This window comes from Hemiscyllium ocellatum, chromosome 2 (assembly GCF_020745735.1).
Source record: "Hemiscyllium ocellatum isolate sHemOce1 chromosome 2, sHemOce1.pat.X.cur, whole genome shotgun sequence".
Classification (NCBI taxonomy): domain Eukaryota; kingdom Metazoa; phylum Chordata; class Chondrichthyes; order Orectolobiformes; family Hemiscylliidae; genus Hemiscyllium; species Hemiscyllium ocellatum.
Window position 1 is genome coordinate 103,737,302 of NC_083402.1, and position 20,102 is coordinate 103,757,403.

Consider the following 20,102-nt stretch of genomic DNA (forward strand, 5'->3'; position numbering starts at 1 on the left):
TCAGAGGTACAGATGCAATCACTATGCCACAAGACCATCACTTACTCATTAGTTTATGCTGTTACTCATAACTGGTTCCCTTCATATTCCACTAAACATTCTTAATGGTTTCTCAATGTGATTCTCTTCCTCCACATGAATAATTGATCACCTCTAGGCATCCTTACAACAAACATGACCATCTATTAGAGGGATACGGTCAAACACAGGTAAGTGAGACTGGTTTAGTTTGGGATTATGGTCAACATGGACTGGTTGGATTGAGGGGTGTGTTTTCATGTAACATAATTCGATGACTATCCACAGGACTTTGCCTTATTTATGACAGCAATATGGTTGACTCTTGACTGTCTCTCAATTGGCTGACAAGTGACACTATTCAAGAGATAGCTAGAAATGGCCAACAAGTGCTGGCCTTTCCAGTGATATCCACATGTCATGAATGTTTTTTTGTCATAAAAGTTAGTCATGGCCAAGTTTATCTAATAATGTTTTTGCAGCTGATTCTGTTCTACTTGTGCAAAATTTTGTGCAGAAGTTGCTTATAGTTTGGTATATTTGGTTATGTTGAATTTGAGTGAAGAGAATTGAATTGACAACTGAAACAGAAAATAATTGCTGCTTTTCTTCTTTGGCACTATTTTGACTTTTCAATACACTAGAGAACTGATAATCTTGCATTAAAACAATGCATGTTAAACAGAAAAGAAATTCATTTTGAGGTTTAACAAAGCTGTATCAGTATTTTTGTCATGTATCATAATCACAAATACTGAAGAAATAAGAGGTAAGGAGAAAGCAATTCTCACGATGTAATTAGTGCTTCACTTTATCTAGTGTTGTAAGCAAACTTTGTTTTGGTGAGTTTCAGGTTTTACACTCGAGTAAAGACAAAATACTGTGGATGCTGGAAATTTGAAACAAACACAGGAAATCAAAAAGAAACTCAACAGGTCTGGCAGCAGTTGTGGAGAGAAAAGCAGAATTAACTTTTTGATTCCATATTATTTCTTCTTCAGAACTGAAAAATATTGGAAATAAGTTTTTGAAAATATTGTTAGAAGAGGCAGAGGCCAATACAAAGTTTGAAGAGATTGTTAATGGTGGAGAAAGAGAAGAATAGATTTAAAATTGACGTAAATTAACTTGTGAAAGGTAGGAAATGGGTTGTCTTGACAAAGAACAAAATAAACCAGACATAAAGAAGGAAAGCCTTTAGTATGTGTGGGGGTGGAGGGAAGAGATACATGAAAAAAAAGGATAACTGACAAAGTGATCAGTTTCTGAAGTTATGAGTTCAGTATAGAGACCTCAAGGTCACATTAATATCTTTGAGATTGATTACTTGATTTCCAGTTTTCTCTTGACCTCCCTTTGCGCTCTGCTGTTGATGCAAGTATAGGAAACCCTGTTGGCCATCGGCTACCTTTCTCCACATTAGATTCTCATTTTCATGATGTTCTATTTGGAACCACCTACCCTTGGAGGCTGATTGCCAGCTTCATGACCTGTTCCTTGTTCTCATACTATATTCTTCCACAAGCAACATTGAGCAGATGTTTTGCACTCTTTTTGTGAATCAATCAAGGAGGCAATAAAATTTCCATTTGAAAAAGACAACTATGATTGAAGGCAACATATTCATTCACGGCATGTGGGTGTCATTGGCTAGCAATGCACATGTCATATTCTACTTGACTTTAAGAAGGCTTCTGATAAGGTCCAGCATGGGAGACTGATAGCAAAAATAAGAACTGAAGGGATCCAAGAAAATTTGGCAAATCAACAGTAGCAAGAAATGTAAGGTGAGATTCGAGGTTCGTTTTTGTCGCTGGCAACCTGTGCCCAGTGGGTGTCCAAAGGAATCAGTTTTGAGGCCCTTGTTGTTTGTGGTAAATATAAATGGTTTAGCCTTGTTTGTAGGATCATCAATCAGTAACTGCTTGGATGATGTGAAAATTGGGGTATAAATAGGTAATGGGGGGATAGCCTTAGATTACACAAAAATATGGCTGGACTAATAGATGTGTTGATTAGTGACAAATGTGGACAAATTAATCTGGGTAAATGTGAGATGTTGCATTTGGGCAGAGCAAATAAGGAAGGGAATAAATGATGACAACTTAGGGAGCACTGAGGATCAGATGGATCTTGGTGTTTTTGTCCAGTGGTATCTTACGTTATTAGGACAGGTGGATAAAGTGATTAAGAAGGCACAATGGTACACTTACCTTGATTAGTTGAAGCTTAGAATTTAAGAACAGACAAGTTATGTTTGGACAGTGTGAAATGTTGGTTGACCCACAGCTAAATTATTGTGTGCAGTTCCAGAATCCATGTTATAGGAGGGATGTGCTTACACTGGAGAGTGTGCAAAGGCGGTTTACCAGGATGTTGCTTGGGCTGGACAGTTTTAGCTATGAAGAGAGATTAGATAGAATAGGGTTGTCCTCCTCAGAGTGGAGGAGACAGGGATTACATGATTGTGATGTATAAAATTATGAGGGCAATAACCAGGAAGAAACATTTCCCTTTGTTTTTCTCAGGCTTTTCCATTTCTGCATTTATGGCATCTTATTGTTTTGTGACAAAAAGTAGCTCAGATGTTTGTTGAAGTAATTGTGATATCTCCACCTTGATTAATCAGAGTTCTCAAGTGGATCAAGTGATTAAGATTAGTATGATGCATGTTCTGCTAATCTGGATCGCTGGGGCTTTTTGTCTAATAATTTTATTTGAAGAGAGCTGACTATTATGCAAACAGGAAAATAATCTACCATAATGCATTCTATATTAACAAAATATTGTCCCTATAAATTAAACGAGACCACTGCAAAGCATATTTACTCCATATTTATTTTGAATTTATCCTTGAAATTTCTCACTCCTTTGGTTCTGTCTTAAAAACATGGAGCTATGGCATAATAAAGAGTTTGTGAGCTCTAGCCTTTCAGCAGACCATTGGATTAATCAGTACTCTTATATATTGACTGTCAGCATCTCAGACTGTTTGATTGTAGTAAACTTGTGACACAAATTCTGGCCTTATCCAATAGCTAGAAGTGTCTGCCTTTTAGAAGAGGTGGCTGGAATTGCATGTATTTTTAACAAGAGTTTACAACCTATGAAAAGAAGTGTGCGTTGATGCTTTTGTACATTTAAAACAAATAAAATACTTTGTTGTTGCCTAGCAACAGGCTTCCAGGGACATAGACAGAAACATTCAGAAGTCAGTATATGGGAGTGCCAGTGTGTCAGAGCAGCAGGGTTAAACTCTCTGTGGTTATGGAGAAAAGGCAGGAAAGTGGAGTTGAGGATTAGCAGATCAGCCATGATCTCATTGAACAGCAGAGCAGATTTGGTGGGCTGAATGACATAATTCAGCTCTTACATCTTAAGGTCTTAGGAAGACTCCTGATTGTTCTAACAATTGAGTTTAGGAAACCTGGATTTAATTTTAAATAATGTGATAATGAGTTAAGTTTTCAGACCTTTTTCAATATTTTGGGGAGAGCTATCAATTGAAAAACAATGAATGCATGGGACTTCAGCAGATGGAAACTGGTTGCAGCTATGCCAGACTGACCAAGAAGCCAGTGTGAAGATAATGAAGTTGAAAGTACAAAAAAATTCTGTACAAAAAAAAATTAGTACTAAGATCTTGAATGCTGTTGTTTTCTCCTGAAATCTTTCAGTTTTTTTGCTTGTTGAACTTCTGCTGCATTAGAAGTACACTTACAGATTTTTGTGAATCTTTTCAGCGACTAACTTTTGCAGCTTTAGAAAAAAGAGCAAAATTAGAATCTGTCAAACCAAATTTCAGTTTAAAATATGACAACTTCCAGCATTAATGTCATTTGGACTTGTAACAATTTCACAATGTAAAATAAATGGTACATTACAGATTATTCAAATACATTGAGGATAGGCACAAATGGGTGGTATTTGCTAATTAGAGCAAGACCATTCTTAAACAGGGCTTGAATCAAATGGGAGAAATGGCTGAATATAATCTTGATATTGTGACCGCAGAACTTTGATTATATAATTGAACTCCAAGTGAGATTATTGATTCAAATTTTCTCCACAAAATAGTGGATATATGACATCAAATTTCAGCAAAAACAGCACTGATTAACTCTTTAAAAAGTGGGAAATACTGAATAAACATTTGATTAGATCTGCAGGTAGAAACTGACACAGAGAAGCAAACACTTCATGGAAGGCATGCCTAAATTCTTTCCTGCGCCGTGGATTGATGGAAATGCAATTTTTGAAATCTGGTACGTTAGACTGAATTGACTGTTGATCCCAGAACTATACTTGAAGACCTTGACTTTTCCAAACTTGAGTTTTGTGCATATTCTATCAGGAGGTGTAAATATTCTGCAATAAGTGAAATAATAAAAATATACTGCTGAACAATTTATACAGGATATTTTATGAGGAGATCTGTTAAATAGTCTTCTCATATTTGGGACAGGTACAAGAAACAGAATAACCTCTTTGACTCCTTTCTTTCTTATGTTCCTGTGCTCAATTTTCCAAAGTAAGGAATTATATTATACACTAATATAGTCTCATTTTGACATTAAAATGAGAAAAAGTATTAGAAATGTTCAGGTAGCATCTGTGGATAGAGAAGCAAGGTTAACATATTGGTGACATTTGTTTTGACAGTATTGCCTTTTTGAAATAATCTTTTCCATTTGGAGATGGTTCCCTGACAACCATTACTCCAGTTAGCTTACAAATTCAAATCCATTTTTATTTTCAGGTGGCTGATTGGAGGTGGTCTCAGCTCTGAGTCAACAGACCATAGTTTGAAGTTCCAACCTGGAGACTTGAAGACTAAACATACTGACCATGACACAGAGGGTGCTACACTATTCTAGGTTTTGTCTTTCAGATGTGTTATAAAACCAAATACCTATCTGTCCTCTCAGGTTGATCCATGGCATGATTTGTAGAATTATCTAGTTTACCTTACTTCCACATATATGTTCCACACTTTGATCTGTACTTAAAAATAGCATTTAAGAGTTGAAGGAAAACTGATTTTTCTTCTGAGATTCGCCACTGTGAGAAGTTTTCTATGCACCTGGCTTTTGGCTACTTATTGACATGATTATTGTGAAATATTGGAGATTCCCTTGAGCTGTCTCCATGCAGAATCAAAGTGATGTTGCAAAAGAAGAAGCCCACAACTGATAGATCTTTGTGTTCATATTACCTCAAGGTAACAACTAGCACTGTTACTTCACTGTTGGTTGGGAAATCTGGTCCAATAGAAAACATTTTGTCCCAATCATTAATATTCTTTAAAAAATGAAGTAAGTTTTAATTAGGGGTGACATGGTGGCTCAGCAGTTACTGGTGTTGCCTCACGGTGCCATGGACCCGAGTTCGATTCCAGCCTCGGGCGACTGTCCGTGTGGAGTTTGCACATTTCCCCCGTGTTTGCATGGGGTTCATCCGTGTGCTCAGGTTTCCTCCCAAGGTCCAATAGACCATAAAACCATAAGACATAGGAGTGGAAGTAAGGCCATTCGGCCCATCGAGTCCACTCCACCATTCAATCATGGCTGATGGGCATTTCAACTCCACTTACCAGCGTTCTCCCCGTAGCCCTTAACTCCTCGAGACAACAAGAATCTATCAATCTCGGCCTTGAAGACATTTAGCGTCCCGGCCTCCACTGCACTCTGTGGCAATGAATTCCACAGGCCCACCACTCTCTGACTGAAGAAATGTCTCCGCATTTCTGTTCTGAATTGACCCCCTCTAATTCTAAGGCTGTGTCCACGGGTCCTACTCTCCTCGTCTAACGGAAACAATTTCCTAGCGTCCACCCTTTCCAAGCCATGTATTATCTTGTACGTCTCTATTAAGTCTCCCCTTAATCTTCTAAACTCCAATGAATACAATCCCAGGATCCTCAGCCGTTCCTCATATGTCAGACCTGCCATTCCAGGGATCATCCGTGTGAATCTCCGCTGGACACGTTCCAGTGCCAGTATGTCCTTCCTGGGGTATGGGGACCAAAACTGGACACAGTACTCCAAATGGGGCCTAACCAGAGCTTTATAAAGTCTCAGTATCACAACGGTGCTTTTATATTCCAACCCTCTTGAGATAAGAGACAACATTGCATTCGCTTTCTTAATGTGCAGGTTAGGTGGATTGGGCATGCACAATTGCCCATAGTGCAACTAGATGTATAGGTTAGGTCAGTTAGCCCAGGGAAATGCAAGGTTACAGGGATTGGTAGGGGGTTGCGTCTGCATTGGATGCTCTTCTGAGGGTCGATATGGACTTGATGGGCTGATTGGCCTGCTTCCAAAGTATAGGGATTCTAACTCCCTCAATTGTTTAGTAAAACGAAATATCACAGGAAACATAATTTTATAATTATTTCAACATGATCAGTAGTAATTTTTTGAGCTCAAAATGTCCCAATGGCATCCAATATTCGCAATGTTTCAAGATATTGTCCCTTCCTCAGCCTCAGGAAATGTAGACTAAAATCTTTGAAATGGAGTGCAAATGCTCACGTTTGAAATCTACTTTGAGCATTCAGTTGTGGGGTTTAGCTTGGGTGTGATGGGAGAAGTGTACATTTGCATTGGTTAGATTACGCTTTAACTGCTAGCTAAAGTATATTTGTGTTATTACAAATATGATATCTTGCACAAACAAGAGCAATTTGCAAACCTAATAGAATGCCATTATTTTCCTGATAAACAATCATTATCTTCAGAAGTTGTAAATTGCAGTTTTATTTATACAAGTGCAAAGTGGATTTATCACAAAATTAAAATTTGAATTTGGTGTCTAACCCTTTGACTATAAGTATGCTCGTTTTAAATCATTGAAAGTGATTTAAATCTAAAACAATTAATGGTCCCATTATATGATGCACATACAGTATTATTGGAATGATGTCCGAAAAACACTATATTTTGAAGACAGTTAGATAGCATCACAGCACATTGAGGTCACCAGATAACAGTCAGTCAGCAAGTGGTTAGCTATTCAGTCAATTATATATGTAACATAATGTTACTCTAAATATGGGTCTCAGTTGTAATGTGGCTAGAAGAGGGACGCCCGAACCAACCAACCCAACCACCCCAACCACCCCGTGGCTCAACACTTTAACTCTCCCTCCCACTCCACCGAAGACATGCAGGTCCTTGGACTCCTCCATCGCCAGAACATAACAACATGATGGTTGGAGGAAGAGCGCCTCATCTTCCGCCTGGGAAACCTCCAGCCACAAGGGATGAACTCGGATTTCTCCAGTTTCCTCATTTCCCCTCCCCCCACCTTGTCTCAGTCGATTCCCTTGAACTCAGCACCGCCCTCCTAACCTGCAATCCTCTTCCTGACCTCTCCGCCCCCACCCCACTCTGGCCTATCACCCTTACCTTGACCTCCTTCCACCTATCACATCTCCATCGCCCGTCCCCCAAGTCCCTCCTCCCCTACCTTTTATCTTAGCCTGCCTGGCACCCTCTCCTCATTCCTGATGAAGGGCTCTGGCCCGAAACGTCGAATTTCCTGTTCCTTGGATGCTGCCTAACCTGCTGTGCTTTAACCAGCAACACATTTTCAGATGTGGCTAGAAGACCCAGGTTGAAGTTTCACTTGCTCCACATGTGTGTCATAACATAATTGAATAGGTTGATTTAAAAATATCTATAGCCCAGACTGTGTATATAATTTTGAGATGTTCATAGTTAATAAATTTCGAGATACCTAACAAAAAATGAACACATGTTCTATCAGCCAACAGGTGGGAAACCACATAAAGCACATTTACTTGTACCCATAGTATGGAGGTTAAAAGGTGTAGATGTTTTTATTTCCCTCAGCTTATACTCTGTTCCATTTTATTGGGTGCAATGTTGGCTAATAAGAGTGAGGGCAGATGTTGGTAGTGTTGCATCTGAGTGATATGTTCCTTGCTGTTGAAATAACTGGGTAAAGGGAGGTAGGGAGTAACTAACAGCATTTGTAAAGTTTGAGGATGACATGGAATATCTGGAAGCCCGGCAATAATCTTCAGCACAAGACAGTACATCAATCAGTGTGAAAGTTCAGTTTTTAAGTGAAGTCATGTTGTGACAATTCACAGACTTTGATGTGAGACATTTAGACTTCTTGTGGCATGCCATGTCTTGGGGTCTTGGTGTTGATGTCTTTCAGAATGCATGCACCCATTCCCTTCTAACTGTTGAGGGCCACCATTGCCCATGATTTCTCATCACTGCCTCCTTCAGTTACTAATGCCTACAGTGCTGCATCCCTCATGTTGTCAGACTCTGTCTGGTGTTCATTTGCTTATTTGAAAAATGTGTTGCTGGAAAAGCGCAGCAGGTCAGGCAGCATCCAAGAAGCAGCAGAATTGGTGTTTTAGGCATAAGCCCTTCGGCGCTACCTCATGTTCCCACGAGGAGATTGAACAGTTCATCCACTTTACTAACAGCTTCCACCCTGACCTCAAATTTACCTGGACCGTCTCAGACTCCTCCCTCCCCTACCTAGACCTCTCCATTTCTATCTTGGGCGACCAACTCAACATGGACATTTACTATAAACTGACCGACTCCCACAGCTACCTAGACTACACCTCCTCCCACCCTGCCTCCTGTAAAAACGCCATTCTATATTCCCAATTCCTTCGCATCCGCCACGTCTGCTCCCAGGAGGACCAATTCCAGGTTTGTGCGAAGATTTGTAGCTCGGGTGCTCGTTGTTGTGGTTCTGTTCGCTGAGCTGGAAGTTTTTGTTGCAAACGTTTCGTCCCCTGGCTAGGCGACATCATCAGTGCTCTTGAGCCTCCTGCGAAGCGCTTCTTTGATGTTTCTTCCGGTATTTATAGTGGTCTGTAAGGCCAGGACAGACCACTATAAATACCGGAAGAAACACCAAAGAAGCGCTTCGCAGGAGGCTCCAGAGCACTGATGATGTCGCCTAGCCAGGGGACGAAACGTTTGCAACAAAAACTTCCAGCTCGGCGAACAGAACCACAACGACCAATTCCAATACCGAACAACCCAGATGGCCTCCTTCTTCAAAGACCCCAATTTCCCCTCAGATGTGGTTGACGATGCTCTCCACCGCATCTCCTCCACTTCCCGCTCCTCTGCCCTTGAATCCCGCCCCTCCAATCGCCACCAGGGCAGAACCTCACCTGGTCCTCACCTACCATCCCACCAACCTCCAGATACATCGAATCATCCTTTGTCATTTCCGCCACCTCCAAACAGATCCCACCACCAAGGATATATTTCCCTCCTCTCCCCTATCAGCGTTCCAGAAAAACCACTCCCTCCGTGACTTCCTTGTCAGGTCCACACCCCCTACCTACCCAACCTCCACTCCCGGCACCTTCTCCTGCAACCACAAGAAATGCAAAACTTGCGCCCACACCTCCCCCCTAACTTCCCTCCAAGGCTCCAAGGGATCCTTCCAGATCCATCGCAAATTCATCTGCACCTCCACACACATCATTTACTGCATCCGCTGCATCCAATGTTGACTCCTCTACATTGGGGAGACAGGCTTCCTACTTGCGGAACGTTTCAGAGAACACCTCTGGGTCACCCGCACCAAACAACCCAACCGCCCCGTGGCTGAACACTTTATTGTCCCCTCCCACTCCGCCAATGACATGCAGGTCCTTGGCCTCCTCCATCACCAGACCATAGCAACATGATGGCTGGAGGAAGAGCGCCTCATCTTCTGTCTAGGAATCCTCCAACCACAAGGGATGAATGCAGACTTCTCCAGTTTCCTCATTTCCCCTCCCCCCACCTTATCTCAGTCCGAACCTTCAGACTCAGCACCGCTTTCTTAACCTGCAATCTTCTACCCAACCTCTCCATCCCCACCCCCTCTCCAGCCTATCACCCTCACTTAACCTCCTTCCACCTATCACATTCCCAACACCACTCCCCCCAAGTCCCTCCTCCCTACCTTTTATCTTAGCCTGCATAGCGTACCTTTTTCATTCCTGAAGAAGAGCTTATACCCGAAATGTCGATTCTCCTGCTCCTTGGATGCTGCCTGATCTGCTGCGCTTTTCCAGCAACACATATTTCAGCTCTGATCTCCAGCATCTGCAGTCCTCACTTTTTCCCTTCATTTGCTTGTCATTTAAGTTGTAGCACTATGCTTCATTGCATCTTCCTATTAAGCAGTACATCTTCCTTTCAAAATGAGCAGGTTGCCGCACAGCATAGATTGTGATCAATGCTACTGGCCTCCCCTTCTGAGCGCAGGGGCATGTGTGTGAGGAAGAAGAGAAAAGCATGAGGTCTGCTCTGTCAGTCACTGATGAAGTGTGTGTACAATTTGCCTCCTCCCTTGACCTGAATGGACATTGGATTCTGCACATCATATCTTGAATACGTTAAAATAGGGCCACCCTAAGTTCTACTTCTATGCCTTCCAATGAACAGACACTGGATTCTTTTTTAAGCATCTAGATTTTGGGGAACAGCAGTATATTTTTCTCTGTGAAGTCAAATTTGGTTGGTGGCTTATTTTCATTTGGGGTTGGGTTTAGTACATTACGATATTCAGTTCAAATGTTGTAGTGACCTTATTTCATGCATAAAATGGAACAGTACAAATTTCTGAAGACTCAACTGGAGTTACTGTAATAATATCCCTTCTGAGAGTTTAGATCAGCCAAGGGCAAATGTATGTTCTGAACGACGCAAGCAGGCGAGAGATGATCATGCATGATTTTTCCACAGATACCGTAGTCGCATGTAGACTGAAACCTGGCTATATCTTTTCAGCAGACATGTAGTAATACCAATTAATGGATTATTGCTGCTGTACAATGGCATGAATATAAGTTGTCACCTCACACGCAACTCTGCCATCACTTCTGTAAAGTCAAAGTCACACAACACCAGGTTATAGTCTAACAGATTTTTAAAAAATCACAAGCTTTCGGAGCGCTACTTCTTCGACAGATGAAGTGGAGGGACGTACACAGGCAGCCGATGTATTCTGTGCCTGCGCACCTCCTTCCATTTCACCCAACAAAGGAATAGTGCTCCAAAAGCTTGTGATTTTAAATAAATATGTTGAACTATAATCTGATGTTTTGTGACTTTTGACTTTGTCCTCCAGCATTTCTATATCCTCACTTGCGTATAAAGTCATGGCGGCACCTATGTGTCTTTTCCCCTTCATCCTGGCCTGTCACCTCTCAATTCAATTGCACTTTGGCATTAATGGTAAATTTCTGTTCCTCTGCTTGTGGCACATGTAGTTTTCAAATCCCTTTAAGACCAACACATACGTTTTCTTTTCACTTAACTACGAATAATTAGACAAATAAGATTAAATTTCAAAAAGCAATGTTATAACCACTTAAACATCAACTGAGAAAACCAATTAGAACTGTTTTACATGTTGATACAAAAATAATCTAACCTTTGTGGAGACCGGGGGATCAACAAAACTTGAATCATGCAATTAGAGATATTTATTCTGAATACCATTCATTTGCTTTAATTGCACAACAAAACACATCAATAGGAGGCAAAATATATTCACTGCAATGTTGTGGGGAATAAAATACAACTTCCTAGTTTTAAAACAAAAATTGAAACTGGCTTCATGACTTGAAAATTATAGCAGATTTTAATTTAGTTGAAGCTTTTATGTCAAGTAAAAATGTTAACATTTGTCAGCAAATGTATCATTCAGAAGACAGGCTCAAAGCTTTGTTCCAAAATTGGGTAGTTTCCAATCTAGAACAACTGGTCTGTTCTCACAAAGTTAACATTGGACCATACCCCTTGCTCTAGATGCAACTGTCAGAAGAACTTGTTTCTTTTCTTTCAGTTTACTTCTTCACAATTTAATATTTAAAATTGCAAAAGCAGCAATGTTAACTCAAAATAAAGCATTTCCATAAATTGATATATATATATAAAACTGTTGATATATATATAAAACAGTGAAACTGCTGCGCATATATATATATATGCGCAGCAGTATATAATAATTAGTTTGTAAGTAGCAATTACTTGTTACAAGCCAATTCCACTAACGAGAGCAAGTTCAACAATCAAATGAAGATAAGTGCGCCAAATTTTGGGTTGTGCACCACTGAATTCTCCACAGTAGATATTTTGCAACATCACTTATGAGGTCACTGAAAATATGTCTGTGGGCATTTTGACTAAAATTACCTCTTTTAACACTCCATTATCATCCCAGACATTATTCAAAAAAGTTATTACCTGTTTTATTAGTCAATGATGATCTGCAATCCATGGTCTATACCAGTAATACTCAAATGGCCACTAATATGGTTGCTTGGTTTAAGGAGCATTTGGATTCACAGGCACTATCTAATCAGGAAACTGCACTGCTGTAAAACCCCTCTATTAACAGATCCGAGATTAAACCATTCAGTATTTCAAGACTTTAATGGGGTTTTATGTTGAGTCATAATAATAAAGCAATCTTGTTGTGGTGCAAGTAGTTTTCAATCTAGAGCAACTGGTCTATTCTCACAAAGTTAACATTGGACCATACCCCTTGGTGGCACAGTGGTTAGCACTGCTGCCTCACAGCGCCAGAGACCTGGGTTCAATTCCCGCCTCAGGCGACTGACTGTGTGGAGTTTGCACGTTCTCCCCGGGTGCTCCGGTTTCCTCCCACAGTCCAAAGATGTGCGGGTCAGGTGAATTGGCCATGCTAAATTGGCCGTAGTGTTAGGTAAGGGGTAAATGTAGGGGTATGGGTGGGTTGCGCTTCAGCGGGTCGGTGTGGACTTGTTGGGCCGAAGGGCCTGTTTCCACACTGTAAGTAATCTAATCTAATCTAAAGGACTTGTTTCTTTCCTTTCAGTTTACTCCTTCAATTTCATACAAAATAAATACCTAAAGAGATCTCTCCCTTAATCTTCTATAGTTGCAGGAATAGATGTATTTGTCTGCTTGTTTTGAGTTTAACAAGCTAGCAGATGAAGAAGCAGAAGTGTTTAGTCAGGGAGTTCTTCATCAAAGTGCAAAGGCAACTGAAGGGTTGGCTGGTGGTCATGGCAAAATAGAGAGGGAAAGTTAAGGGAGTATCAAAGAGATTGTATTGAGAGGAAAATAGAATTCAGAAATGAATTGTGAGCAGTTTACAGATATAGGATAAAGGAAACCATGAAGGATTTTAAAAATAATGGAAATCTAGAATTTATGGTGGCTAATGAGCAGATTCCAGTACAAGTCCATAAGGACATGGATAAAGAAGAAGCTCAGAAAACAAGAGCAAGAGTAAGCCATTTAGACCTTCAAGCCTCGAAAGAACTGATGGTCTAGTGGTATTCGACCCATAATCCAGAAATGCGTGGAACTTTTTGAGGACCTGAGTTTGAATTCTACCATGGCAGATGGTGGAATTCCAATTCAGTAAAAAATTGGAATTCAGAGTCCAATGCTGATCATGTTCACGGACCATTATTGATTAGTGGTTTCACTCATGCCTTTTCAGGAAGGAAACTTACCAGGTCAACGTAAGACTCCAGAACCACAGCATTGTGGTTGACTCCTAACTGCCCTCTGGGAAATTAGGGATAGGCAATAAATGCTGGCCAAGCAACCTATACCCGTATCCTGTGAATGAATAAAACCAGTCTGGCAGGAAGAAGAGAGGTATCAATTATTTCAAAATGTGGAAAGGCTCAGGAAATCTGAAAGATAACGGGACTTGGCAGTCCTAGTTCAGGATCCTCTTAAGTTAACATGCAGGTTCAGTTGGCAGTTAGGAATGTGATTGTAATGTTAGCATTCATTTCAAGAGGGATAAAATATAAGAACAGAGATATACTGCTGAGGCCATATAAGGCTCTGGTTAGACTGCATTTGGAATATTATGAGCAGTTTTGGCCCCTGTATTGAAGGAACTATATGCTGACATTGGAGGGAATCCAATAGGAGGTTTACAAGAATGATCCCAGGATGAAGGGCATGTCATATGAGGAGTGGTTGAGGACTCTGGATCTGTACTCAGATTTAGGAGGATGGGTAGGGATCTGATTGAATTTACAGAATACTGAGAGCCTTAGAAAGAGAGGACATGTAAAAGATGGATGTAAGTTTGCTTGCTGAGCTAGAAGGTTCATTTTCAGACGTTTCATCACCATCGGAGGTAACATCAGCAATGAGCCTCCAGTGAAGCACCGGTGTTATGTCCTGCTTCCTATTTATGTGTTTAGGTTTTCTTGCGTTGGTAATGTTATTTTCTGTGTTGGTGATGTCATTTCATGTTCCTTTTCGTCAGAGGGTGGTCGATGGGGCCCAAATCAATTTGTTTGTTGTTAGAGCTCTGATTGGAATGCCATGCTTTTAGGAACTCTCATGTGTATCTCTGTTTGGCTTGTCCTAGGATGATTGTGTTGTCCCAGTCAAAGTGGTCTCCTGCCTTATCTGCATTTAAGAATATTAGTAACAGTGGGTCATGTCTTGTTGTGGCTAATTGATCTTCATGTATCTTGGTGGCTAGTTTTCTGCCTGATTGTCCAATGTAGTGCTTATTACAGTTCTTGCAAGATACTTTGTAAATGATGTTCATTTTGCTTGTCTGTATTGAGTCTTTTATGTTCATTAGCTGCTGTTTTAGTTTGTTGGTGGGGTTGCGGGCTACCATGATGCCAAGAGGTCTGGGTAGTCTGGCAGTCATTTCCGAGATGTCTTTGATATAGGGGAGAGTGGCTAGGGTTTCTTGGCACATTTTGTCTGCTTGTTTCAGTATGTTGCTGAGAAATCGGCAGACTGTGTTCATTGGATAACTATTCTTCTTGAATATGCTGTATAGGTGATTTTTCTCTGCTCTTCATATTTCCTCTGTGCTGCAGTGTGTGGTGGCTCATTGTAATAATGTTCTTACGCATCACAAGCCTTTGATTGTGGGTGTCGAGATGATTGCTTCTGTAGTTCAGTGTTTGGTCTGCATGTGTTATTCACCTGTAGATGCTGGTTTGAAGTTCCACATTGTGTGCTGTACTGTAACATATAGGAATGGCAGTTTGTTGTTGTTTTCCTCCAAATTGAATGTTTGCATTCATAGAAGATACTAAGAGCTGTGGGCAAAGTCTCAGAATGAAGGGACGACCCTTTGGAATTGAGATGAGGCGGAATTTCTTTAGCCAGAGAGCAGTTAACCTGGAGAACACATTGTCAGAGAGGGCTGTGGAAAACAAGTCCCCGAGTATATTTAAGACAGAGACAGATGGGTTCTTGACTAGTAAGGGGATCAAAGGTAGCAGGGAGAAAGGAGTTGGGAAACATCGGCCATGATTGAATGTTGGAGCAGCTTGAAGGCTGCATGACCTAATTCTGCTCCTTATGGTTTTATGCTCTACCATTTAATATGATCATGGAAGATCATCCAACTCAATAGCCTGTTTCTACTTTCTCTCCACATCCTTTGATTCCCTTTAACCCAAAGAAATCCTTCTTGAAAAGATTCTACATTTTGGTCTCAATTGTTTTCTGTGCCAGTGAATTTCATAGGTTCACCACTCTGTGTGAAGAAGTTTCTCCTCATCTCAGTCCTAAATGACTCATCTGTTTAATTAGACTGTGACCCTCTGGTTCTGACCTCCCTGATCATCAAGACCAGTGTTCCTGCATTTATCTGAAAGCTGAATTAATTAGATTAGATTACTTGCAGTGTGGAAACAGGCCCTTCGGCCCAATAAGTCCACACAGACCCACCAAAGCGCAACCTACCCAAACCCATTCCCCTACATTTACCCCTTCACCTAACACTATGGGCAATTTAGTGTGGCCAATTCACCCAACCTGCACATTTTTGGACTGTGGGAGGAAACCGGAGTACCTAGAGGAAACCCACGTAGACATGGAGAGAATGTGCAAACTCCACACAGTCAGTCGCCTGAGGTGGGAATTGAACCCGGGTCTCTGGCGCTGTGAGACAACAGTGCTAACCACTGTGCCACCATTAGTTTTGCAATTTAATAGTGTAGAGCGGGATACCAACCAACAAAGCATTGCAATTTAGTATGGATGTCAATGGAAAATGCTTTGTGGTGCATGACTATTGGCAGCCAATGTTCTGGTGAACACAGGTTTTGTGATGGGAAAGATTTCATTTCAAGACTAGATTGTGCACTGAGATTATGAACAGTGTTATCCAGCCTTAGATAGTGGGATTTCGAAGAAGATTTAACATGGACTTCCATTCGGCCTGTCAAGTCCACACCAACCCTCTGAAGAGCATTCCACCCAGACACACTCCCCATGGCCTATCCCGGCATATCCCAGACTAATCCACCTAATTTACAATCCCTGAACACTATGAACAATTTAGCATGACCAATCCTCCAAACTTGCACATCTTTGCACTGTAGGAGGAAACCAGAGCATCTAGAGGAAACCCGTGCAGACACGGGCAGAATGTACAAACTCCATACAAACAGTCGCCTGAGGATCAATCAAACTCAAGTCCCTGGTACTGTGAGGCAGCAGTGCTAATCACTGAGCCACCGTGCTGCACTTATTAATTATATGGGAAAAGTGATATGGGACTTGAAACATGAACTGTGTTTTTCTTGATAGCTGCCATTCGATCTTTTGACTATACTTAAAACTTTTCTGTTTTTTTAATGACAGATGTAGGGCTGTAAGGTTGAGGTGATTCATTGTATAGGATATATAATGTGTTCTGGCGGCTGAAGATGCCAGCTTTGATCTCCCTAATACTTAACTGGAAAGAGTTGCAGTTCATCCTTAACTAGATAATCTGTTTTTTGGTTGAGGTGGGAAATTTGGTCAGAATCTTTCTTCTGTTCTTCAATTAGTGACAGAGAACATTTTAAAATCTCTCCTTTAATTAACCAGAAGAAGAGAATGGGGCTGCACCTGAAGATGTCCTCCAAAGTGCTGCTGTGTTGTCTCAGTGTTGTCTAAAATATCAAGCTGAATGGTGCAATCAATTCTTGAAACACAGTTTGAACACACAAATCTCTGATTCAGATAATAGCACTATTAACTCCAATGGTTCTGGGGTTAATATAAACAATCAAGGGAAATTTGTGTCAAAAAACTCAGTATATGTTTACCACTTGGAAATATGGATAGTCAATTGCTGAATTTTCTACTAATGAGACTATTAGACAAGGGGTTACTGTCAACATAGTGTTCCATGTAATTGCTGATTGTTATAAAATCATAGAATCACTACAGTATGGAAATAGGCCATTTGGCCCATTGAGCCTGCACTGACTCTCTGAAGTGCATGCAATCCAAGCTCAGTTTCCTGCTCTATCCCCATAACCCTGCATTTGCTATGTCTATTCCACATAGGCTGAATATACCTGGACACCATGGAAAATTTATCATCCACATAACTTGCGCATCTTTGGGAGAAAAGTGGAACACCCAAAAAAAGAACATGAAACATGGAAAGAATGTGCAAACTCCACACAGTTAACTGAGGCTAGGTTCAAACCTGGGTTCCTGGTGCTGTGAGACAGCAATGCTAAACACTGAGTCACTGTGCGACCCATATTATATTTTATATATTTATAGATATATATTTTGTTCAAAGCCTTATTTCCTTGTCCACTACCACTTGTATCACCAGCTGATGGAACAGTTTTTCCTTGTTCTCTTTTCAAAACATGATAATATAACAAATCTCCCCTCAATCTCCTTTACTCCAAGGAGAACAGCACAATCTTGTTCAATCTAACCTTGTAGCTAAAATCTCTTGCCCTGGAATCATTTTGCTAAATTTCCTTTCAATTTTTTCAATGACTCTGACATTGTTTTTTAAGGTACAAGGACAGGAAATGGACACAATTCTCTAATGTTATGGCCTATCCAGGGCTTCACATAAATCCAACATAACTTCCTACATTTTGGCTTTCTATTTATGAACCTCAAGACCCTGCATGTTTAATTAAGTACTCTCTCCACATATCTTGTCACCTTCAGCGATCCATGTGCATTCATCCCTCCCAGTACTAACACTTTGGGAACACCTAGTTCCTTCCCATTTACCAAGATTCCAAAGATGTGCGGGTTAGGTGAATTGGCCATGCTAAATTGCCCGTAGTGTTAGGTAAGGGGTATATGTAGGGGTATGGGTGGATTGCGCTTCGGCGGGTCGGTGTGGACTTGTTGGGCCGAAGGGCCTGTTTCCACACTGTAAGTAATCTAATTCATCATTTTCTGCCCTTAAGCCGTGTTTAAAATCTAAATTAATATCCATAAACTGATTCTATGAGTCACCATTTTTTTTGTTACAAATAATAACATTCCCTTCATTGACATTCTATTACTCCATCAAACAAAAGTTTACTTTTATTAGTTGATAGAACGTCGTGTCACTGGCTAGGCCAGCATTTATTTTCCATTTTAATTGCTGGCCTAGCCAGTGAGCTGCCATCTTAAACTACTGAAGTCCATGGGATGTAGTAACACCTATTGAGCTGTGAGGAAAGGATTCTATGATTCTACGACAGAAAAGGAATAGTGATATAGTTCAAAGTGAGAACGGTGAATGGATTGGAAAGGGATTTGCAAATGCTCTTGTTCCCATATATCTGCTGTCCTTGTCTTTTTAGCTGGTAGAATGTTGTGGATTTAGGAAGTGCTGTTGAAGGACACCAGAATTGCAAAAAGAGGAAGAAGAACATCTATACAAGCTATTCACCAAAAACGGGTACCCGCGCAATTTCATCAACAGATGCCTCAGGGAAAGACAACCGAACGAGGACATGCCGCAACCCAAAAGACTGGCCACACTACCATACATCAGGAGCATTTCCGAACTGACAGCCAGACTGCTGCGACCACTAGGACTCATAACAGCACACAAACCAACAGCCACGCTCAGACAACAACTCACCAGGACAAAGGACCCGATACCCAGCATGAGCAAAACCAATGTAGTGTACAAAATCCCATGCAAGGACTGCACAAAACACTACATAGGACAAACAGGAAGACAGCCAACAACCCGCATCCATGAACACCAACTAGCCACGAAACGACACGACCAGCTATCCTTAGTAGCCACACACTCAGATGACAAACAACATGAATTCGATTGGGACAACACCACTATTGTAGGGCAAGCCAAACAGAGAACAGCCAGGGAATTCCTAGAGGCATAGTACTCATCCACAAATTCTATCAACAAACACATCGACCTAGACCCAATATACCGGCCACTGCAGCGGACAGCAACTGACAACTGGAAGCGGCAGAGACAAACCACTATAAATGCAGGAGGAATAAGCACAGAAGCATTTCACAGGAGGCTCCCAAGCACTGAGGATGTCACCTAGAAAGGGGACAAAACGTTTGCAACAAAAACTCCCAGCTCGGTGAACAGAACCACAATGATCTGTATAAGAATTTAGGAGTTACAGTTAATAAGCTCGCAGTGATACTGATATTGGTCATATAGTGGACTTTGAGGAAGGTCATATAAGATTACAAAGGGATATTGATCAATTGTCCAATGGGCTGAGGATTGGCAAATGGAGATTAATTTGAATAAATGTGAGGCATTATATTTTGGTCAGGTGAACAAGGTCAGGACTTATATAGTTCATAGTAGGGCCCTGTGTATTGTTATCGTACAGAAAGATCTAGGGATTCAGGTATACCCATTAAACTGATATGAAAGGATTCTACGATTCTTTGCAAGTTGCATCACAGGTAGACAGGATGGTTAAGAAGGTGTTCAGCATGCTTGCCTTCATTGCTCAGATCATTGTGTACAGGGGTTGGGACCTCAGGTTGAGGTTATACAGGATGTTAGTGAGGCCACGTTTGGAGTATTGTGTTGCCTTGCTATATGAAGGATATCATTAAATTGGAGAGGGTTCAGAAAATGATGTTGCCAGGACTGGAAGATGTGAGTTAAAAGGAGAGAAAGGATAGGCTGAGCATAGGAGGTTGAGGGCTGATGTCACAGAGATGTCTAAAGTCATGAGGGGCATAAATATGGTGAATAGCAAATTTTTTTTCCCCAAGGATAGGAAAATTCAAAGCTAGTGGGCATATTTTTAAGATGAGAGGAGAAAAACTTAAAAG